Raw genomic sequence first — 21,046 nt, 5'->3', positions numbered from 1 at the left:
CGAAGCTCCCCTCTGTCAGCTTGATATTCTGCTCTGGTCTGACCTAATTCTGCTCAGGCAATGAATCCACTTACTCCCCCTGGCTGGGCAAAAGGAAGAAGACATGGGAGAGAAGTGAGATACCAAAGTCTTTCTTGTGTTAGGCTGTTTTAGGGCGTCGGCCTAATTTAAGTACTTGGATAACATTCCCCAGACAGTGTGTGAAGGGTTTTCTTAGTTCACATTGGGCCGTGCTTGAGCCTAACTTGACCTCACTCATCCCCATTCCAGCTATGCGGAGAGACCTCTTCTGGCAGAGAAGGATCGAGAATGCTTTTTCCACCCCCTCGAGTCGGTGATACATAACCCCCGTGTGTAATTTCGGAGCGCCCTTCCAAGCGCTGGAGTGTCCGGTGGTGTTTGTGAGCCCTGCTTGCTGTTGTAGACACTTCTGTCATCATCATTTATGCTGTGGCAAAGCTCTCGTGTGTTTCAGTAAAAAGAAGATTGTGCTTGGGTTTTGTCTTCGCTTGACATGCTTCTTCCCTCTGCTTGCTGATGTGGTATTTTCCAACGAACCACTGTCACCACAACAGCAGGAATCCTTAGTTGTAGCAAAAACTCATAACAGAGCTGAAATTTCCATAAGACAACTCAGACTGGGGAAAACATAGTTTAGCCTTTTTTTTTTTTTTAACATTTATTTATTTTTGAGAGACACAGAGAGACAGAGCATGAGCAGGGAGGGGCAGAGAGAGAGGGAGACACAGAATCTGAAGCAGGTCCCAGGCCCCGAGCTGTCGGCACAGAGCTTGATGTGGGGCTCGAACTCACAAACCGTGAGATCATGACCTGAGCCGAGGTCGGACGCTTAACCGACTGAGCCACCCAGGCACCCTGAGTTTAGCCTTTTATCCCAGTCACGAAACATCCAACCAAAATTTATGCTTCCCAGATTCCCTTGCAGCAAGTACGGACCTGCAGCTAGGTTCTGACAAATAGAGTGTAAACTGAACTACTGAGTGTAACTTGAAGAATAGCCCTTTAATGTAGGATAACTCAACCTAGAGTATACGCTTCACGCTCCCCCACCTTTCTGCATTGCTGCCTAAAATGTTGGAGCTCTCCCATCACTTACTCACTGTCTTACTTGATTCTAGTATATCATTTTGAATTGTGGTCTTTTTCTTTTGCCACTATATCTTGCTTCTTCAAGAAGAAAACATCAAAATCAACTTCAAGTCATGGGCTGCCTTTTCAACGTTTTATTTATTTTTGGGACAGAGAGAGACAGAGCATGAACGGGGGAGGAGCAGAGAGAGAGGGAGACACAGAATCGGAAACAGGCTCCAGGCTCTGAGCCATCAGATGGGCTGCCTTTTCAAGCTGTGTCATGTGTGTGTGTTTGTATGTGTGTGCATGTGTGTGTGCTTGCATGCATGCACACACTTTGGTGGTAGAGGTAGAGTTATAAAAATAATAGAAGAAACAATCCCTGACATGAAGAAGTGTATCACAAGGATGAGACTTACTCGGTGGGAATAATGGCAGAACATAAACAAGGTAGATACAGATAGACTGATACCCAGAAAAATGGAGATCTGATATAGACATATTTCAATCTAGTTTCAAATAAGTATCTTACACGGGACTGTAAATTATCATTTTCCTCCCCTGTACACCCAGAGTTTCCGCTGTTCATGTGTTCAGAACTGAAATGCTCAGAAAGGATGAGATGGGGAAAGGCCCCTCACCTTTTGGAACCGTAAAGATTTGGTAATGCCCTGCTCCCACTGTCTGCTTACAGAGGACCCCTCATGACCACATATGAACACATTCCAGGCGGACAGAAGATAGCCCCCTCTATTCTATGTCTGAGGACTTCTGCTACTGCTGCTTAACAAGAACTACAGGGCAAATGATCAGGATGACAGCTCAAGACACAAAGGAAATCATTTAAAGATTCATTAAATGCAAACCCCTTTTTAATTTGAAGTGTCTTAAAAACACAGACACCACATAGATACGGATATGCGTCTTACTGTCTTTGTCACGTCTCTACAATATATATCAACCAAAGGAAGTGTCCATGATACCGTAATAACGCATCCTGACAAACTTTGATTTACCATTAAAAAAATGCTAATTCTGAAAGTGATTAATACAGTAACATTTCCAGGCACCTAGGATCTAACAGAAAATGTTTCAAAATTAGAGCACCATAAAAAGAGTGGTATTCACAAGAAACATAATTTAGGTCACAAATTACAGTGAACTCACAGGTTCCCTTCTCAGTGGTTTGACCCTCGGGAAAAAGCAGTCCTGCTGTAAATCGCATGCCATGTGAGTGCTTCCTTGAAATGAGTGACTGATTGGAGAGTGGGACTCTCTCAAACAATCTTTTGAAGTTCATTCATTGTATCGTAATATGCGTGCAGGTGTGGCGAAGACAGCGGCTACCCACTGAAGATTCAGGCTTCCCTTCTACAGCGTAGAGTCATGGCTGGGAAGTGGCTGTCCTGGTATCTGCGTGGGTCCACGCTGGCTCGGTTCCAGTTCAGGAATGTAGGCGAGAGTGATGTGTGACACTCGGGCCTGGCCCATGATCACCCGTGATCTTGCAAGTTCTCTGTCACCCTCCATCATCTGGCTGGCTCCGTGAAATACTGTGTGGAAGGCTGTTAGCGAAGGATTCCCTGAGACTGGTCTTTAAGCAAACAATAAACGTGGTGCCAAACCAGTGCGATTTGGGGACTTGCCTATTCTCACAGCACTGCTGTCACTGACGTGGCAGGTTGTGGTGTATCAGCCACAGCCAACCCCTCCCCTCTCAGGGCCGTCATTTTCCTTTCACTAACGATAAGTCTCTTTTCATGACTCCTTCCCCGTTTTTTTGGTTCTTCACATTTCTGGTTGACATATTCCATATAATACCTTTTTTTTTTTTTTTTTGGCTTATAAACCGCAGAAATCTATTTTTCACAGTTCTGGAGACTGGAAGTCCAAGATCAAGGTGCCAGTATGGTTGGGTGAGGGGGTGAGGGTCCTCTTCTGGTTGAAGACTTCCGTTCTCACATGATGAAAGGGGTAGGACACCTCTTTTGAATCACCTGTCAGTCCATTCATCAGAGTGTGGGTCTTGGTTTTCTCCTTACAAAGGCTACTGCTGCCCACGGCTGAGGTCAGGAATCTGAGAAATGCTAGGAGAAGGAGGTGGTGGACACAGTCGCCTGATGGTGTGTTCTCCTTCATTGTTTTCCCTTCCACACTGAGTCCTCTTTCCATCCCAGGACTATGAGAATCACACTCCGAGCCCTGGCTGTCCGTGCCCTGCTGAGGTCAGCGGGGAGACTACATTGCAAGAGTGGCTTCTGGACTTTTTCTGGGAAGGGCAGAGCCAGGGGCTTGTTGCATAATGAGCCCTGAGAACACCCAGGAAACCCAGTCTCATTGTGTTTATGACAAGGTGGTGCCTGATAAAAAGCCTCAAGGGCTCTAACTTACAATTTTTTTTTTATCCCCCTCATCTTCCCCGAGGCTATGCCAATGAATAATGACCATTTGAAATTCTTCCAAGGAGGACCAATCACTATACAAAACAGTAGCTGGCTCCTTCATGTAATATCCCTGGACTTTACATCATGGCAACGTTCTCGTTCCATTTCATAATAGGGAATTGCTTGAGAAACCACCACATTTTACCGCCTTTGCATTGTGTTCTTCAGTAGGTATAAGTTCAGGCCTCGGAAAGGGGGTAAGTCCACTCCAAAGTGGGCCTGGGAGCATATGTGTGCGTGCGTGTGTGAATGTGAGTGTAAGTATGTTCCTATTTGCTTCAATGCCAAGTGGTCTAGACTGGTACCAGAAAACTGTCTCTCAGGGGTTGAAACCAAGTGGGTTATGGGTCCCAAGACGGATTTGACCTGAAAAGTCAGAAGTCTTTGTTCTTGTTACTGCTATTTATTCACAACCAGGGCAACGTTGTATTTACATGGTTCATGATATGGTTGTGTCTACACAGTCACAGGGTGAATCCCAGCTCCAGCACTCACCAGCTGTGTAATCTGAGTATAGTCCTTAAACTCTCTACTCTTCTGTTTCCTCTTCTGAAATATGGGAATTATGATGACTCCTACTCCATAGGGGTCTGTGAGGATAACATGAGATAAATATAAAATTCTTAACATGGGGCTGTAATAGAAATCCTCCGTTTAAATTAGCTAATACCACTAATAATTTTAAACAGAAGATTGCATCATCTACTGAGAAGATTACTGTGTTCACCACAATAGACTTTCCCACTCCGACTTCCGCCTTCCCTGGGTCCTCACGGGCTTTTCTACACGTTCCCATTACGGCACTTGTGACCCTTCATTGCACTGCTGTTTACGAATCCATTCTTCGTTTCTTATTCTTCTATCCCCATACCTAACGTAGTACTTAGCACGGTGCATGTGAAACCATGTGAGATACCTATTTTCATAGATCAAAAGCTCAAATGTTGGAAGGTTTATGTGGTTCAATCTAGAGTGGGTGTTTAGTAATATCTGCTGATGAGGGAATGGATGAATGGGTACCCCCCCCCCACTGGCCTACCACTAGTTGACAAGTATTATAAATGACACCATGATTTTCACAAACGCTGATTTGTCTCCTGGATACGTGTCACTACCTTTCTCACTTTCTAGTAGAATTTCGTTAAAGACATGTTGTATCTGTGAGTTATGTTTTTACATGAAATGATGCAGTTCATAATATTGTTCTCAAGAAAATAGAAGATTTAAGAATTATCTATGATGAGGGGCACCTGGGTGGCTCAGTTGGTTGAACCTCTGACTCTTGATTTCAGCTGAGGTCATGGTCTCACGGTCATGGGATTGAGCCCCATGTCGAGCTCCACACTGACAGCTCAGAGCCTGCTTGGGATTCTCTCTCTCTCCCTCTCTCTCTGTCCCTCCCTGCTCATGCTCTCTCTTCCTCTCCCTCAAAATAAATAAATAAACTTAAAAAAAAGATCACACACACACGTTCACATATATACTCACATACACACTTTGGAATGAACTTACACCATTCTAAATTCTAAACTTGGCTATACTCACCCCTGTTTCTCTCCTACTGAACCAGCTCAAAACACTATAAGAGGTCCCATAGTTAACCAGTGTATTATCTGGAAGCCCAACAATTTCCTACCCCCCAGTCCTACCCCCAGACCCAGCCATCTATTCTTCTAAAAAAGATTCTTGTGGTTACAAAACTGGCTGCATGAACAGTAGAACAAACAAGGCATATGAGATGTTTGTGTCTTACATTTTGTATCATCGAGGAATGACCAAAATCATCTGTTGATGACTCCCTCTTTGGGGATCTTCTCTGATAAAAGAAGCAAAGCTGGAACATATGATAAACATTGGAGTTCCCAATGTCTCAGGGAATGTCACGTTTTGACCAACGCTGTGCTGAGGGCCAGCTCTCTGAGGTGGGACGTGAGTTGACAGGAGTCAAGAAACTCTATCCTTTCTGTGATGGTGCACAGACAGGAGCCTTAACCACTGGTATGTGTGACTGAATCAGCAAGCACGGATTTAAATGCCTGGAGAGGCAGGTAGATCATATAGGTAGGAAAAGGAGGTTAAATGTGAAGCAATAGAGAGTAGTGAGGAGTGTGACAAAGTATTCTGTAAAAAGGCAGCAACCATTTAGTTTCATGCGGGTCTATGAAGTCAGTGTTGCCAGATTTGACGATTTTTAAAAAGAAGTTAGAAATTTGGATGCTCGTGAGAAGTTCCCCAGTTTTTGAGATACTGCATGGCTGAAGAGAAATCTGACCTGTGGTCACCACTTACAACAACCCCTACCTGGAACCATAACCCACGGCACCTTACACACACATGGCATTCAGAAATTGAAAGAGAATTCTGTGGTCACAATGTTCAAAGAAAACTCTTAATTTTAAATACTTTCACTTATCATTCCTGAGAATATTCTGACACATGTCTCAATTTTCGATTTGGAAAATACAGCTTGAGTGTCTCTAGTTAGCCTTTTGGACCTCCTTAAGAGTGCATAGTGATCCCACCAGGCTCAGAAAGGGAGAAGAAACAGGCCTACATGCTAGAGGGTGAAAAGTGCCAGACAATGCATTTATCTTAGGGAATGAAGAATGGTACACACGGCCTCAGTTTCCCAGCGCTGGATTCACTTCTCCTCCCCTTTCACTTGCTCATGTCTCTCGACGTGCAAATGTTTTGGCTCTGTTATTAAGAAATTATATTCGAGGAGCCCCTCGGTGGCTCGGCTGGTTGAGCGCCTGACTCTTAATTTCGGCTCAGGTCATGATCCCAGGGTTGTGGGATCAAGCCCCACGTCAGGCTCTGCGCTGAGCGAGGAGCTTGCTTAAGGTTCTCTCTCTTTCCCTCTGCCCCTTTCCTTCTCTCTCCCTCTCTAAAAAAAAATTATATATGAGTTATTCTCAGAAGCCCAGTCCATGATGAAAGTACCACATCCACTGGACAATTACCACTCTTTTCTAAGTGTTTTGGTCCAACATCAGCAAAGCTTGCCTTCCAGCTTGAAATTCTTCCAGTCCACTAACCAACAGATGGCATTACTAGCTTTCCTGAGATACGCGCGCACACACACACACACACACACACACACCCCTTCCCCGTGACACGACACGCAGTTTGGCTGTGGTGTTAGAAGCACAGTGAACTTATCAAGCAGCAAAGTGGGTGGCGGGGAGACAGAGGAATCGGAGGGAAAGCTTCATCCACTCTTTGGCTCCCACCCCCAATTAAGGAGTCCGGGGCATTTAAGGTCTACCACATTTCCGTGTGGGGACAGAAGCATAATTCAACAAAATGTACCCTTTGGACAGGAAATGGGAGGGTCGTCAGCTTGGGCTGGAGCATATGCAGGATAATCATGACACTGTCTTTGCTGGTGTCAAACCTATATTTGTTAAATAGCTCCCAGAACAGTAACCGGGCACTGTCTTCAGACACTGCCTGCTATTGAGGAGAGGGAACAACAACATCAAAAATACCGTCGAGCCACCCAAGTCAGATAATTACACCGGCTGCAAAACATCCAGGCACGGAGCACTGGAGACCTTTGAGGGGGTCCTTTATCATGCCCTGCCTTTTCCAGAATGAGGCTAATTTGCTCCTCTTTCAGCCAGCTCCAGCACAGAGAGCAGCCGAAGGAGAGAGCGGAGAATGAACTGTCAGCGTTATTGAAAAGATTCATGATTAGTCACACTCGCTCACAGGCCAGGCCCTTGCCAGACACCACACCACTCATTAGCAAACCTGAGAACTGGAGTGCTTCCCACAGCTGAGCAACAGCTCTGGGCCTGGCAGGCCCCCAGGGACCCACAAAGCCCTGTGTTCTCCCACACCCTGCAATGAGAAAGGCCAGTTTGGGCAAGCCTGGGTGCCATTGGCTCCCCAGATGCTAAGTGAGTCTATTTGTCTTATGCTCCGTATTGCTTAAAATATTATTATTCAGGAACTCAGCTGGCGTGGATATCAAGGTAACATCTCTTCGTGTGACGCTGAAACGGTTACCTGACGGGGGCCGCCATTTTCTGCCCAGGTTCCCTTCGGAGCACCCAAGAGCTGGGCACGTCTGTGGTTTGTCATCCTCCCTCGTCTCGTGTTCAGCTACAGCTGTTAGCCCTGCTCTTCCCAGAACTGGAAATATTTCTTTTCCTTTTCTGAGTAATACCGGCAATTACAACTGAAATTTACAGTGCTGGATATTGGAGGGCTCAGGGTGGTGAACACTCATCCAGCTCATTTGCAAGAGACAGTGTGGGCCGTAGGATTGATTTCAGTTCCCATAGCAATGGGGAAATTGAGGCTGGGAGGGACCAGAGCTCACTCAGAAGTGTAGAATAAGGAAGAAGAGCCAGGTGCCTGCTTTTCTGTTCGTCTTCACTCCATTTATTCCAGCTGCAATCCCATACAAGAAGACACCATTTCCAGTTTGGACAGTAAACCATTCTCCTCTTAATGAAAATACCACTGTCAGAGTGATAACTCCATGAAGCTCAATCAAAACTAACCAAAAAGATCTGGCTTCTATTAGCATGTTCTGTATCCTCCACAGGGGATCTGAAAGCAGAGGGCATGGGGCCAAGACATCATAAGTGATCACAACAGGCACCAAATGCGGTTGTTCATCACGCCATACGTCCGAGCAATGTGGAGCCATGACGGGCTCTGGTGGAGAGAGGAAATGATCGTTGTAAAGCCCGACTCCAGACCAGAGCTCACGTTATCTGGTACACACTGATATGCGTATTAGCTTAGATTTATAGTACCTGCAAAAGTGGCCCTGGCCCTAAAAGAAGCTCGAGTGGTGAAGAGTGACCACGAACAACGTAAGTATGATTCGAAGCATCACACTCCACTTCTTCAGGCTGGAGACGCCCCCACCCTGGCTTCACAGAGATGTTGCCATGCCGACCCAAGCGAGTGTGGTAAGGCCTTGGGGAAATTCCTGTGAGTTTCTAGAATTTTCAAAACCCCCTGCAAAGCTCCGAGACAGTACTTCAAGTTGGCAAACTCAGAAATTTTGTGTGAAGGCCATTTACCACGATGGACATTCAGCACCGTGCCTCCCTGGTCCGCTGGGGTAGAGGGCAGTGGGCCAGAGGGAACGGAAAGGGGCATAGCCGGTGCCTGTCACTCAGTGTAAGTGGGGGGGGAGCTACTGCCTCTTCCCTGTGTGAGTCCCCCAACCTCTCCCATTCACTGTGCTTCTGAGGAAAAAGGGGTAGAGCCTCAGACAAGGGATCAAGTCAGAGGAGCACCCTACTCAACCCCAAAAGAAACTTGCTTCAGAGTCGTTCCGGTCTCCTACAGCCGCCCCACCCCCACTAAGCCTGGGCTCGTCGGCCAAGATAACTACTCATGATCACCAGGCCCAGCAAAGGCCTGACTGATGTGGACGCTGCCAATATGTGGTCTACCTCTGGAAGTGTGCATGTGTGCATACGGCAGATAACGGCCTTGCCTCCGATCTTTGCATTACTTGCTTCCAGAAGGGAAGTGATGCTAACGGCTGACAACTTTTGCATCTTTTCCCCGGGTACCATTTTAAGTGCGTTGACTCTGATAGCTCTTCCCACAACGCGATGAGGAAATACGTTCCTCATTTATGCATGAGGAAACTGAGACCCAGAGACTGTCCGGTCACACAGCCAGGAAGCGGCGGGGCTGGGATTTGAACCCAGAGCTCAGTGTGTTAGTTAAGAAACAATGATATGGGGGCGCCTGGATGGCGCAGTCGGTTAAGCGTCCGACTTCAGCCAGGTCACGATCTCACGGTCCGTGAGTTCGAGCCCCGCGTCAGGCTCTGGGCTGATGGCTCGGAGCCTGGAGCCTGTTTCCAATTCTGTGTCTCCCTCTCTCTCTGCCCCTCCCCCCGTTCATGCTCTGTCTCTCTCTGTCCCCAAAAAAATAAATAAACGTTGAAAAAAAAAAATTAAAAAAAAAAAAAGAAACAATGATATGATTCCATGTGGACGTGGGCTGTTGTGTATCCAGTGTACTGAGCATGTGTTCAGACCTCTCTCTCTTCGGTGACCCGAGGACGTGCATAGAAAGGCAAGGAAGATTTGATGAAAGGAGGCCAAGGGGAAGTTTAGCATAATGGTCAAGAACAGGGGTTTTGAGATCAACAGATCCAACAGGGATCCACTGTCACTTACAGCTATGTGACCTTGGGCAGTTACTCAGACTCGTGAAACCTCATTTTTCTCACCTACAAAATGGGAGTAATGAAAGCTTCTAGCTCACAGGGCTCTTGAGAGGTTAAAAGGAATGGGCCCACATAAACATCATTGACCATAGCTGGCCAACAGGAAATGCAGCATAAGGGCAAAATGAAAGTTCTAGTTATTAAATATGGGGAGATCAATGGCAGTGAAGGGACGAAGACGTTTTTAAAACAAGACTCAATGTCTACATTGTCTTCTTAGTTGTCAAATTTGCCATAGAGACTTAAGAATGATAAATAAGAAAGTTCCCTTAAAACGGTAATTTTGGAAACTAGCTGCCGTTCGTCTTCTGGCTGCTGTCACTCGTGCTTCCCCCTTTCTCCCCGGGACCCGGGAAGTAGTTCACCGTTCTCGTGGAACAGCTGACTCCTCCACATTTCGATCCCAAGCCTGGGCAATAGATATGCCCCCATTGCCCAGGGGTTTCTGTCAGAAAAGGGGCCTCTGGGCGATTGTGGCCGGACACGAACCCCACTTCCGATGCTCTGGAGCAGGTACGGTTCTGCCCCATCCTCTCCAATCATCCTCTTCTGCGCCCTCGCTGCCCCTCACAGCTTGGCAGCGTGTTGGCAGGTTGCTGGCCAGGAGCCTGTATTCCGCACACGGGTCCTGTCACTATAATAACCATATTTTCTCTTGCGGTGAAGAGTAATTGAATTAAATTGGGCAGCATTTGATCCTGCCCATACTAATTGCCTGATCCAATTGAGGCCTCTGTGAGGTCATGGGCAGAAACAAGTGGAGCAATCAGACAGATGTCCTTGTCCCTCAGGCCTGGCCGTCATGTTCTTCTTATTCCTGTGCACGCCCTGGAGACCCTTCTCCTTCACGTGGAACCCTCTGGAGGGTGATGGGGTTCATTGGCCTGGGGAGCAGACCAGGAGAAGCCCCGGGCATGTGGGGAACACAGTAGAGCTGGCAGGGAGCAAAGTTTGACTGATGTCCCAACATATGGGCATGCAGATGTTTAAACAGGAGTGGACAGAGGCACAGGCTTTTGGTGACATCTATAAATATGGGCTCAACAAACACTGTGTGTGTGTGTGAGGGAGAAGGGGGTAGTGGGGGCAGGTGGGGATTGGCCAGTAGGAATTACAAGTTTTGCTCTGGTAACATCTCAAACTGTTCGCCATTTAAAAGTCACTTGTCTTTGGCAAACGAGCAGTTCCTGTAGTCTTTATCAAGAGTAAATTTGTGGGTATGTTGCTTATCTAAAAGTAAATAAGAAACACAGATGACTGCCTTTAAATGTCTGATGAGCTCTATTTTGCCTTCTTTCTGCAGATACAATTAAATATCAGCATCAACATCGAAATTTACCAGCAGGATGCACAAAGGGATGGCCGGAGGGGGAAATGGGAGTGAGTCTGGGGGGTGGGGGTTATGCCTTTAAAAAGGTCTGTCTCCAGGGGCACCTGGGTGGTTCAGTCGGTTAAGCATCTGACTCTTGCTTTCTGCTCAGGTCGCGATCTCGCAGTTCATGAGCTCGAGCCCCACGTCAGGCTCTGAGCTGACAGCATGGATCCCATGGATTCTCTGTCTCCCTCTCTCTCTGCCCCTCCCCTGCTCTCTCTCTCTCTTTCTCTCAAAAATGAATAGACATTTAAAAAATATTAAAAGAAATGTCTCTGTCATCTTTCCCCTGTCCTCACTGGCCACTTGATCCTGACATCACCGCTCACCTTTCAGACATGAAACTGAGTGACCTTTGCAAACACCTGACCCCGTCTCTCCCTCCATCTCATAACCCTTGATGGCAAATGCGGAAACAGAACAGGTGTTCACGTGTGGAGGCGCCTAGAAATCCAGGTCTGCTTCTAGAACACTGATAAGGTTGACTTCCATCCCCAGAGGTGTGACCTCTGTCACTTCACTGAGCAGTCTCCCTTTGTGGGTTGACCCCTGGTGAACCAGATGGCCAAGCGGGGAGGAGTACTTCTTTTTGACTCATCACCCAGGGCCCACCAGAAGGAAAAGGTGCTGAGATCTTGAGAACGATGAGCAGCAGTCACGCATAGGACTTAGGACGGCAAAAATTATTGTCCTGTTCGGAAGCCCAGAGTAGATGCTCCCTGATTAGGTCTGTGCTCATCTTATTCCTCCAACAGGAGCTGACGGAGGGTCCCCTCCTTCATCGATACTCTGAGGGTTCGGTCTGTGTGTGAGGATAAGGATCTGTGGGCCGAGTGAGAAAGGAAGTCCCAAACACCCAATAATTTCTAAATTACGGGTTATGACACATTAATGACTCCCAGGATGGGGAAAGTTTCCATTGGGGTGTATGATTCAGCCTCCTAAGAGAGCCCAGTGCCTTCAGTATGCACCGACTTGGTTCTCGACCCACTAATCCTCCAGAGTCCAACCAACTCCTTCCAAGCGAGAGTTCCTCCCAAAATGTATGATGAATCACCGTTGCATTTTACATTGCTGTTAAAGTAAATGAAAAGTTGGTTACATGGGAGCGAAGTCGAGTAGGTACATGATGTGGTCAAGGAGTTCTCACGGTACACACTGGCGTCGCATAATCAGATCACCGGGGCCCGCCAACTGGCACTTTCTCCGTCTCCTTCACGTGCTTCCCTACCTGTCTTCCCACTCCATACACCGTGCTCCCTGGGCTTATTAACTGCTGTGGAGGGTCTCGGTTACCATACGCGCACCCTGGAAATGTCCAAATCCAGATGTTTGGTCGCTACTCGACAAACATCAATAGAGAACCTACTGTGTGGCAGGCTCGGGGCTGGGTGCCGGGCGGAGGGAAATGCATAAAACGTGGTGTCGGCTGTCGGGTCTCACATATACTTTGGCATCCAGATACTTGTGGAATTTTTCACTGAAATTGACAGTAATAATAATAGTAATAATGATTTTTATTTTATTTATTTATTTTTAAGTGTTTACTTGAGAGAGAGAGAGAGAGAGAGAGCTTAAGCATGAGTCGGGGAGAAGCAGAGGGAGGCAGAGAATCCCAAGCAGTCTCCACGCTGTCAGCGCGGAGCCCAATGTGGGGCTCCATCCCATGAACCGTGAGATCATGACCTGAGCCAAGATCAAGAGTCGGACGCTTAACCGACTGAGCCACCCAGGCACCCCAATAATTAAAAAAAAAAATCTACTCATATTTTTTGCGGAGCCACCAGCCTACTTCATGGCAACTGCTCAGTACAAGACATTTCCCGGCTCACCAGCGTGCACACACATGGCCTTGCTCACTCGTGTGCCCGGTGAGGCTCAGGTGTGTGTTCTCATCCCAGTCTGACAGCCAAGCAGTGACAAGTGGACACGGACCAGGTCGCACATGCTACTGTGTTTTACACCATTTTAGTCCCGATCCTAGGGTCGCACTGCTTTCCATCTGACTTTTATGGTAAGAAATGTAAGATGTTGGGAGATAATAATTTAGATTTGAACTAAAAATGTCTTACTGCCTCTCTCTTGAGCTTCCAAATTAGTAGAGGACCCCAAGATTGCAAATTGAGTTTTTTTTTTTTTAAAAAGCTACCTTTTGCAGCTAGTTCCCTGAGCGAATCCGTTTTCTCAGTACTGTGCAATTAGAACAAATATATGTATATTCCCTCCTCAGCCTTATACCCTTTCCTACTCGCCTCCCACACACCGGCACCCGACGTGGGAATTCACCTGCTCTTCCTCCATTTGGGTCTTTGCTTAAACATGCTGTGTCCTCCATTGGAATGCCCTTTCCCTCTTCACCTTCTGCGGAACCTCACTTCGGGGCGGCCATCCTGACTCCTCCAGGGCGAGGTAGGAGGCTGCACGTTCCTGTATCCGTGTTCCCGCAGAAATGCTCTCCCAGCACCTCCCTCATCACGGCAGATTTTTTGTTTACACGTCTGAGCTCCTACTGGCGAAGAGCGGTAGTTTATTTATATTTGTTTGCCTGGTGGCCACCCGCTGCTGGCTCATAATATGGACTTAGTGAATGTGTGTTGAATGAATGAATGGACAGATGAGCAATTTAAATAAGAAGTCAGATTTAGTCCTTTCGGGAGGTAAGCGTTTACCTCTCTAAAGCATCTATGCTTCATAAGTCATGCCTCCTAAGCGTCAGGTACAGCTTTAACTATTTCTACGAATTGCCTCATTGAATCCTCCTGAACCAGCTCCATGAGGTAGGTGGAATAATTATGTTAATTTTTCAGATGAGGAAACAGAGGCGCGATGAGGTGATGTAACATGGCTAAGTTCCCACAGCCAGTGAAAGGCAAAGCTACGCCTGGATCCCCTGAACCTGTATCCCCCCCAGGATTCTTTCTCCCTACTCTTTACACCGAGAAAGTTGACGCATTTGGACATATTGATGCAAATCAATGACGACTATCCTCTAAAATAGACGCATTTCGGGGCGCCTGGGTGGCGCAGTCGGTTAAGCGTCCGACTTCAGTCAGGTCACGATCTCGCGGTCCGTGAGTTCGAGCCCCGCGTCGGGCTCTGGGCTGATGGCTCAGAGCCTGGAGCCTGTTTCTGATTCTGTGTCTCCCTCTCTCTCTGCCCCTCCCCCGTTCATGCTCTGTCTCTCTCTGTCCCAAAAAAATAAATAAACGTTAAAAAAAAAAAAAAAAATTTAAAATAGACGCATTTGGGAACCGAGGAGGCCATATTCCTCTATACTGGATCATCCCAGGGTGCGGCAAATTTCCAATACTGATTCCATGCTGTCCCCCGCCATTGTCCTGCCATTGTCCTGCCATTGAGGCTTGCTTCTCAGCGTGCCTGTCTTTGGAAAGGCGAGGGGGAGAAAAGGAAGAGACATGAGCTCTGAGCCCAGAACCCTGAATGTGAAGACAGACTTGATCACTTACTACTGGCTGACCTTCTCTGAACCTGTTTCATCATCCTTAAAATTGAGTCCGTAACCAGTGTCGCATTGGTAGCTATTGGTGTTTGTTAAGACTAAAATAAATATGTAGTGTGTTCACTGGCTTTCTTCGCGTGCTAATTCCTTGATTCTAACGTGCTATAGGGTTTGAAAACTAAGCTTGTTAGAATCGGGCCTTAAAACAGCACGAATGAGGTCCCGATACGGCGTTCTCCGAATAAAAAGCACATTCGGCTTTAGGACGCGTCTTTTCCTAACGGGTTACTTTGGCGGCACTGGCGTCTTCTTCACTTTCCTCCTCTTCCTGTCCACCTTCCCCAGGGACCAGGCTGGGTTCCGGATAAGTGAGGGCTCTTGGCAGCCATCAGGCTTGCGTGGCTCACCGCTTGGTGGCAGCAGTCCACACCTCCTTCGGCCCTCCTCTTTTATGTAAGCGGAGCTCTTCTTAGGGGCCAGTCTCCACTTCTCAATCTCCTCCATTGCTTTTGCCGTAAATGCAGGGTTACACTTTTTAGGCAGTAGCAAATATTGTTTGCGCGTGTTTCTGTGCACTCGTTTAGGACGACGAGGAGCTCGGCCAAAGCCAAACTAAGCACATTTCATCAGACCATTTTCACTGGGAGGTTTTCCTTACACAAAATTATCTGCAATTAAAAACGTAGAGAAATTTTCTCAGTGTGACACAGCCTTTTAAACGATAGGGACAAAACCCTTATGGAAAAAAGCAATTTGTAATGCCAGTAATTTTCTACCTCTGTCCTGCTATTATTAAGGAGAGCGGTTTTAAAAGGAATTCTTTGCTCCCGTCTCCCCGCTCAGGCTGCGGGCTCACATAATGGCCTGTGTCTAACTTCGGTCCATTGCCATGGGAGTAATTACACCACACACTCAAAAGGGCGATTTGCTACAGAATCAAAGAAGCAGCAGTTGGGTTCAAAATGAAAAACAATCTCTATACACGTGAGGGGAAGGAGCGTGATGAGGTAGAGAGCATCCAGGGAGCACTGCTTTATGTGGGAGAGTGCCGTGAACAAAAGTTTTGACATAGGACATCAGAATAAGACAAGAGCATACGTGAAATCAGTGAAATCCTTTTCCCGACGCCCCCTCTCCTTCTCCCACATTTTTCTATCACAGCATGTGGTTGGATGGTCCCAAATAAATAGCTCTTTACAGCTGTTGGGATATTTCCTGTACCAAGCATTCCATGCTTCGTAAACTCTTGGGAAAGAATCATAGACTCCACGGTTGTGCGTGTGACCTGGGAGTTCATCTTGTCCCATTCCTCCGTCATCACAAAGGTCCAAAACGAAACTTTCCCAAGGAGATCAAAATCTACACTGGAAATACCGTGAAATTATTTTTCTGAGGCCAAGGACCAAGGACAGGGCCAAGGACAAAGGACAAGGCCCAAGTTCCCTTAGTTCCCTTAGTGTAAAGGGTCATAGTTCTCGTCAAGGAAGGGACGTGGGACCCAGAGGTGGCAGACCCTGGTGAAAAGTCTGGGCTCTGGACTTACCAATTCCACAAGCTGGACAAGTCACGTGATGCCTCTATGCTTGGGTTGCTTCAAAGACAGAGGACATAATCTATGTCCAGTGATCAAGTGAAAAAATGGATGGGAGAGCGCTTTGTAAACCGGACAGTGTTATTCAAATGTCACTTATTAGAGTTTTGCTCACTCTGTTTCTCCTTCAGTGAGTTAAGAATCCAATCCTCTACCACTGAAATGCAAAAGAACTGACATCTGCAGGGAAGGGGTACACTTCTAACTACACACACACACACCACCAGGCTCAGCAGCCTGGAAGGAAGTGTGACCTGAGGACGAAGAGGGAACATAAAACCCATAAATAAGTGGCAACTTCCTGCTTCCTTCCAAGAAGTGGCTCTGTGTATTTGTCAGGGCCCAGCCTCGATCTAGGGCTATAGTTGTTGGGAGGGGGGGGGCAGTGACAGGGGACTTGGATTCAGCCACCGTCTTGCAGGGCAACTCTAGGTTATTTATTCACTTGTCTCGTTACTCATTCAAAATAAATAGTGACTAGAGATACAGGGTCTTGAGCCAGGCAGCCCGGGTTCAAATCTTGGTTCTGCCAATGACTTGAGAGGTTACTTTGGGATAAATACAAATACCAGCCAGTATTTATTGAGCGTTCAGGTACGCTAGCATTATTGTATGTGTATCAACTCAGGTGATCTTTGCAGCAACACCATGAGGTTACCCTGTTATTATTCCTTATATTCCAGGTGACAAAACCAGGGCCAAGGTGCCCTTGGTCACTCAGCTGGCGAGTAGCAGGCTCACACGCTCATCAGTTATGCGTAACTCCCCTTAAAGAAATGTGTCCATGTATGTGGAGCGCTTAAAGTAGTATCTGCCACCCAGTAAAAGCACCCAATGATAGCTATTATTTATTGTGTATTTCCTATGTATTGTTTATACACCAGCCACCCTGCTAGATGCACGCAGGATACACAATCTCCCCAGCCCCACCCCGTAAAGATCACAAATAATAATACCTGCTCTATTTACCGCCCCCCCCCCCCCGCGATTATTCTGAGGACCAAGTCATAAAGGCAGTGTATGAAGATGTAGGCGTGCTTTTGAAAGTGAAAAGCAGGTACATTTGGAAGGCAGACTTAGCCTTAGTCTAGTTTAGCCGACTCTGACATAGCGTCCTCGTAAAAGGAAAAACTTAATCCAAGAGATGCATTATAATAATCTTCTTGTGGGAATAAACATCATCTGGTGCTATGGCAAGTGTCTAGAATCCCATTTGCCAAAATAACTGATGTGATTTTGTAGTTCCTAGAGTGTCACGTTGACTCCAGCCCTGTTGTCCTCACTCTGTGCTTGTTTATTTTCCTCCAGAGTAGGACACTTAAAGCCATCTGAAATGTCTGTTTTCTTTTCCGGGACCAGTTGGCCCTCTACCAGAATATCGGAGAACTGATCTTTCTAAACCCTCAGTCAACATACGCTTATTGAACGTGTATTCTTCGTAAAGCACGATACTTAGGACTCTATCTGTTAATGCTTCCCTCAATTTTGTCTATAGTTCTGGATGAATCCTGTTGTAATTTTTGTATTACAAGGATCAGAGAAACCAACCGGAGAAACAAATGCAACAGGGGCTCGTTTTCCTTCCGTGTCACATGGCAGAGAATTGAGCCTGATGCAATTCGGCAAAATGTGGCAGAGCACCAGGCTTCTTTTTGCCCAAACGGCAAATTTCTCTCAGGAAGATGGAATCACATACATGATGTTAATCTCATTGTCACAGAAATTTCTTGGCCACCTACTCTGATCGAAGTTCCAGGATATAATACTTACCAGCTGTGTTACCTTGCACAAGTTACTTAACCTTTCTGGACCTCAGTATATTTATCTATAAAATGGGGGCGGGGGGAGGACTCCTCATGAAGCACTTGGAAAGTATTTATTCCTTCATTTAATCCTCTCAAAAAGCCCGTGCAAGTAGATGTTGCTGATCCCTGTCACATGTGATAAAACCGAAGCTTAGCGTCCTGAACAAAGCAGAATGCCTAAGTTCTCACAGTTGGGGGACAGCAGTGAAAGGACTCAAATGCACATTCTTTATTTCCAGATCCTGTGCTCTTTTCCCTGGACCAAAGGGCCGAGCCAAGGAAGGCTTGTCATCGGAGAATTCGAAAGCCTAAACAATCGGTGCCAGATTTTATTACTATTCAACTCAATTGTCCTTATCCCAGTTATTTGGACACTCTGGCCCCAGAATTTCTTGGTATCTGTGTTTGCAGTTCAGTACTCAGAGAACTTCTCATAAACAGTTTCAAAATACAAATGCTCTATTTCAAAGGTAAGCAAAGCCAAGTTGACTTTAAAGTCAGAGAGTTCCGTTCTCCCTGCTCCATGACCCGCTTTGCATGTTAGAGGTCAAGTTTTCCCAGTGATAAGGGGGACTTAACTAGGAAGTTCTCAAAGCAGGAAAGCTGAGCCTGAGTGCCCCAGAGGTCATCGGTGGGGAGACGGCCTTGAGGGGAGGGCTTTATCTATGTGGACTTGCTACCCGGAGTCGGAGTCGGGCAGGAGCAAATACGTGCTATTTCTGCCAAAGGTTACGTGCCTAGAGGAGCAGCTGACATCATTTTGAGCGCCTCTGATGACGGCACACGCAGTGAAGAAATGATACCGATGTCTAGGTAGTGAGTGACATGGAGAGACTCCCTTTGGGAAGTGTGTGGGTTTTAGTGCCTTAAGGTTCAGGATATAGTCTTCTGCGGCTACAATAGTCTCTCCATCTCCTTCTCCTTCCCCCCTTCCTCCTCTTCCTCCATATTACCCATTCTCTCATTGAACGGTAATCAGCCCACTTAATTCAATGCGCTGAACTTAAAGCCCATTCTGTCCTGTGTTGTCATGTTTTTTTATTTCACTAGAACCTTGCAAGATGGGCCTCACACCAAGCCCTACCGGGTTCCACTCAAGGTGATGTGCACATATTTTTCTACCCCTGCGTACTATACTCACTCTTAGAAATGGAATTCTTAGATCCTGTTCTTTGTGCCTGTCCCAGCGAGAGGCTCCAGGTAGGTAAGCGCATTGGAAGGGCCTCGGGAGACGAATCTGGGATCGATACCTAATGAAGTTAGAATAAATCATCATATTCAATGTCAAGAGGCATTTGTTAGAGTCCCTAAAAGAAAATTATCCCAACACAGTAAATCAGGGCACTCGTGTTTGTTTTATTTTTAAAAACCATGAAGCGTCCACCCCACCCTCACCCCCACTCCCCAGCAGAATGAAACAGGAAACATAGCAAAATGATGGTTCTCGCTCCAGTCACTTTCCAGTCTTCCTTCTAGGGCCCCTCCTGAGAGGAAGGAGGCCAGTCTGGAGTCAGAAGTACAGGGTCTGCTCCTAAGCCCAGCTCCTCCCGAGCCCAGCCAGGCATTCCCGGACCCCTCTCCGGCCCTCAGGAAGAAAATGTCAGCCTGTCCCCGGGGCTGCTGGCCTCGCCTCTGAAGAGGAAGGACACGCCATTGTCCACATGCTCGTGTTATGTTAACAGGTTTCCCAGAAGCTAAGGTGAAGGTCTGGGTCTGGAGGCCCAGCCCATCTCCTTCTGTGCTCAGAGACACAGGCCATAATTCCCTATATGACAGTGTGGTGTAAACTTGGCGGCCATTACCGTATCCGCCCTCTGCCTCCTAGGCTAAATGACTGCAATTCTTAGAGCCTTACCTGAGAGCCGTCTTTGCTAATCTCCGTGGCTCACCTCTGAGTACCCCCCAGGGAATTTTCTCTTCTGTGCTGATGCAGGTCAGGTTTGCAGAACCCAAATTCAGCGAAGGATTAAGTAATTTTCCACATTGGCTGCCTTTTGTGCTTAAATTCAGCCCAAAATTGCTTAATTCTCTGCTCTACTCTGACCACATAGATTTTAGCCTAAAATTCCTGAAATCATAAAAGAATCCCCAGGATCCCTTAACTTTATTCCATCCACCCTCAGCGTTAGTGCAGTGCTGTATATGCAACTAGAAAGAGAGAAGGATCCGCTTATATAACTGGGGGGGAGAGAGAGAGAGAGAGAGAGAAGCTTTCATGACTGCAGCAAAGTATAAACTGTATTATGCCATCACTGGATTTAGTATGCGAAGCTAGTGTCATTTTATAAAAAGAGCTCAGAACTGACAGACAGGAAGCCTGGATTCTAGTGTTGTTCCTGCCACTTGAAAAGTAAAGGATTCTTAGCCTTTTCTTTCTTTCTTTTTTTTTTTTTTTTTCCTTCGTGGATCCCTTTGAAGACCTGCTCAGTGCTTTGGAACCTTAACCATGTACGTACGGAATTTGAGGGAACAGATAACAGAGCCTGCCTCTCAGGGTAATACATCCTCCCCAGTCTATTTCTGCAGACTTTTCCAGCACTCACACCCACAGAGTCCGCTGATCCTGCCTGAGGACGGAAACAATCTAGCAGGTTATATTTTTAATGTTCAGAATGCTAATTGTTCCATGCAGCCTGGAGAGTGAAAACAGAAGAGCGTTGAGAAGTTTCAAGAAGTGGTAGGGTAGCTCTGTCTTGTCCTCGGTTTTCATAAAATGCTAAAATTATCCCTAGCTCTTCAGAGCGTTGTTCACGGTTCCATATGGTTTATATCCTAGCAATCTAGCAATTCATCAATCTGTTTACATACTGATGTTATACTTAGATTGATATTTAACTCTCCTCAGAATCGCTGCCTGGTGAAAGATTTATAAATGACTGCTTTGCAGTAATAGAATAGATATGCACTAAATGGAAAATAGTAATCATTTGGTTGCAAATCATGGTCTTTTTTTATTGACACATACGTAACCACACATTTATACACACGCGCGGAGAGCTGGCTATGTCAGAGCCCCCGACATTGTAAGTGTGCCAAATACTGAATGTCGATTTGTGATGCAGCAGCTA

The 21,046-nt window shown here is 46.6% G+C and overlaps 2 long non-coding RNA genes across 7 annotated transcripts in view; both read right to left on the bottom strand.

The window, feature by feature from the left end:
* Positions 1 to 1,946: 1,946 nt before the first annotated feature.
* On the bottom strand, positions 1,947 to 14,125 carry LOC147584805 (uncharacterized). Of its 3 annotated transcripts, none has more exons than XR_015253568.1 (3): positions 13,409 to 14,125; positions 4,032 to 8,099; positions 1,947 to 3,902 (listed from the first exon to the last, which is right to left on the bottom strand). It is a non-coding gene; the product is annotated as an uncharacterized LOC147584805 (long non-coding RNA). The 3 variants fall into 3 exon arrangements; XR_015253573.1 differs by lacking the exon at positions 13,409 to 14,125 and having other exon boundaries at positions 4,032 to 4,126; positions 4,255 to 9,262; XR_015253566.1 differs by lacking the exon at positions 13,409 to 14,125 and having other exon boundaries at positions 4,032 to 9,262.
* Positions 14,126 to 14,358: 233 nt separating this feature from the next.
* Positions 14,359 to 21,046, bottom strand: part of LOC147584801 (uncharacterized) — a 349,116-nt gene continuing 342,428 nt past the window's right edge. For all 4 annotated transcript variants that reach the window (XR_015253535.1, XR_015253538.1, XR_015253537.1 and 1 more), the window contains 2 exons: positions 19,120 to 19,228; positions 14,359 to 15,250 (listed from right to left, as the gene is read on the bottom strand). This is a non-coding gene — a long non-coding RNA (uncharacterized LOC147584801). The remainder of the gene's footprint in view (positions 15,251 to 19,119; positions 19,229 to 21,046) is intronic.

The sequence above is a fragment of the Puma concolor genome, chromosome A1 (assembly GCF_028749965.1).
Source record: "Puma concolor isolate L17-30 chromosome A1, mPumCon1.1.hap2, whole genome shotgun sequence".
In the NCBI taxonomy this organism is placed as follows: Eukaryota; Metazoa; Chordata; class Mammalia; order Carnivora; family Felidae; genus Puma; species Puma concolor.
Note: the sequence above shows the minus strand (reverse complement) of the source record. Positions and strands in the feature narration are given on the sequence as shown.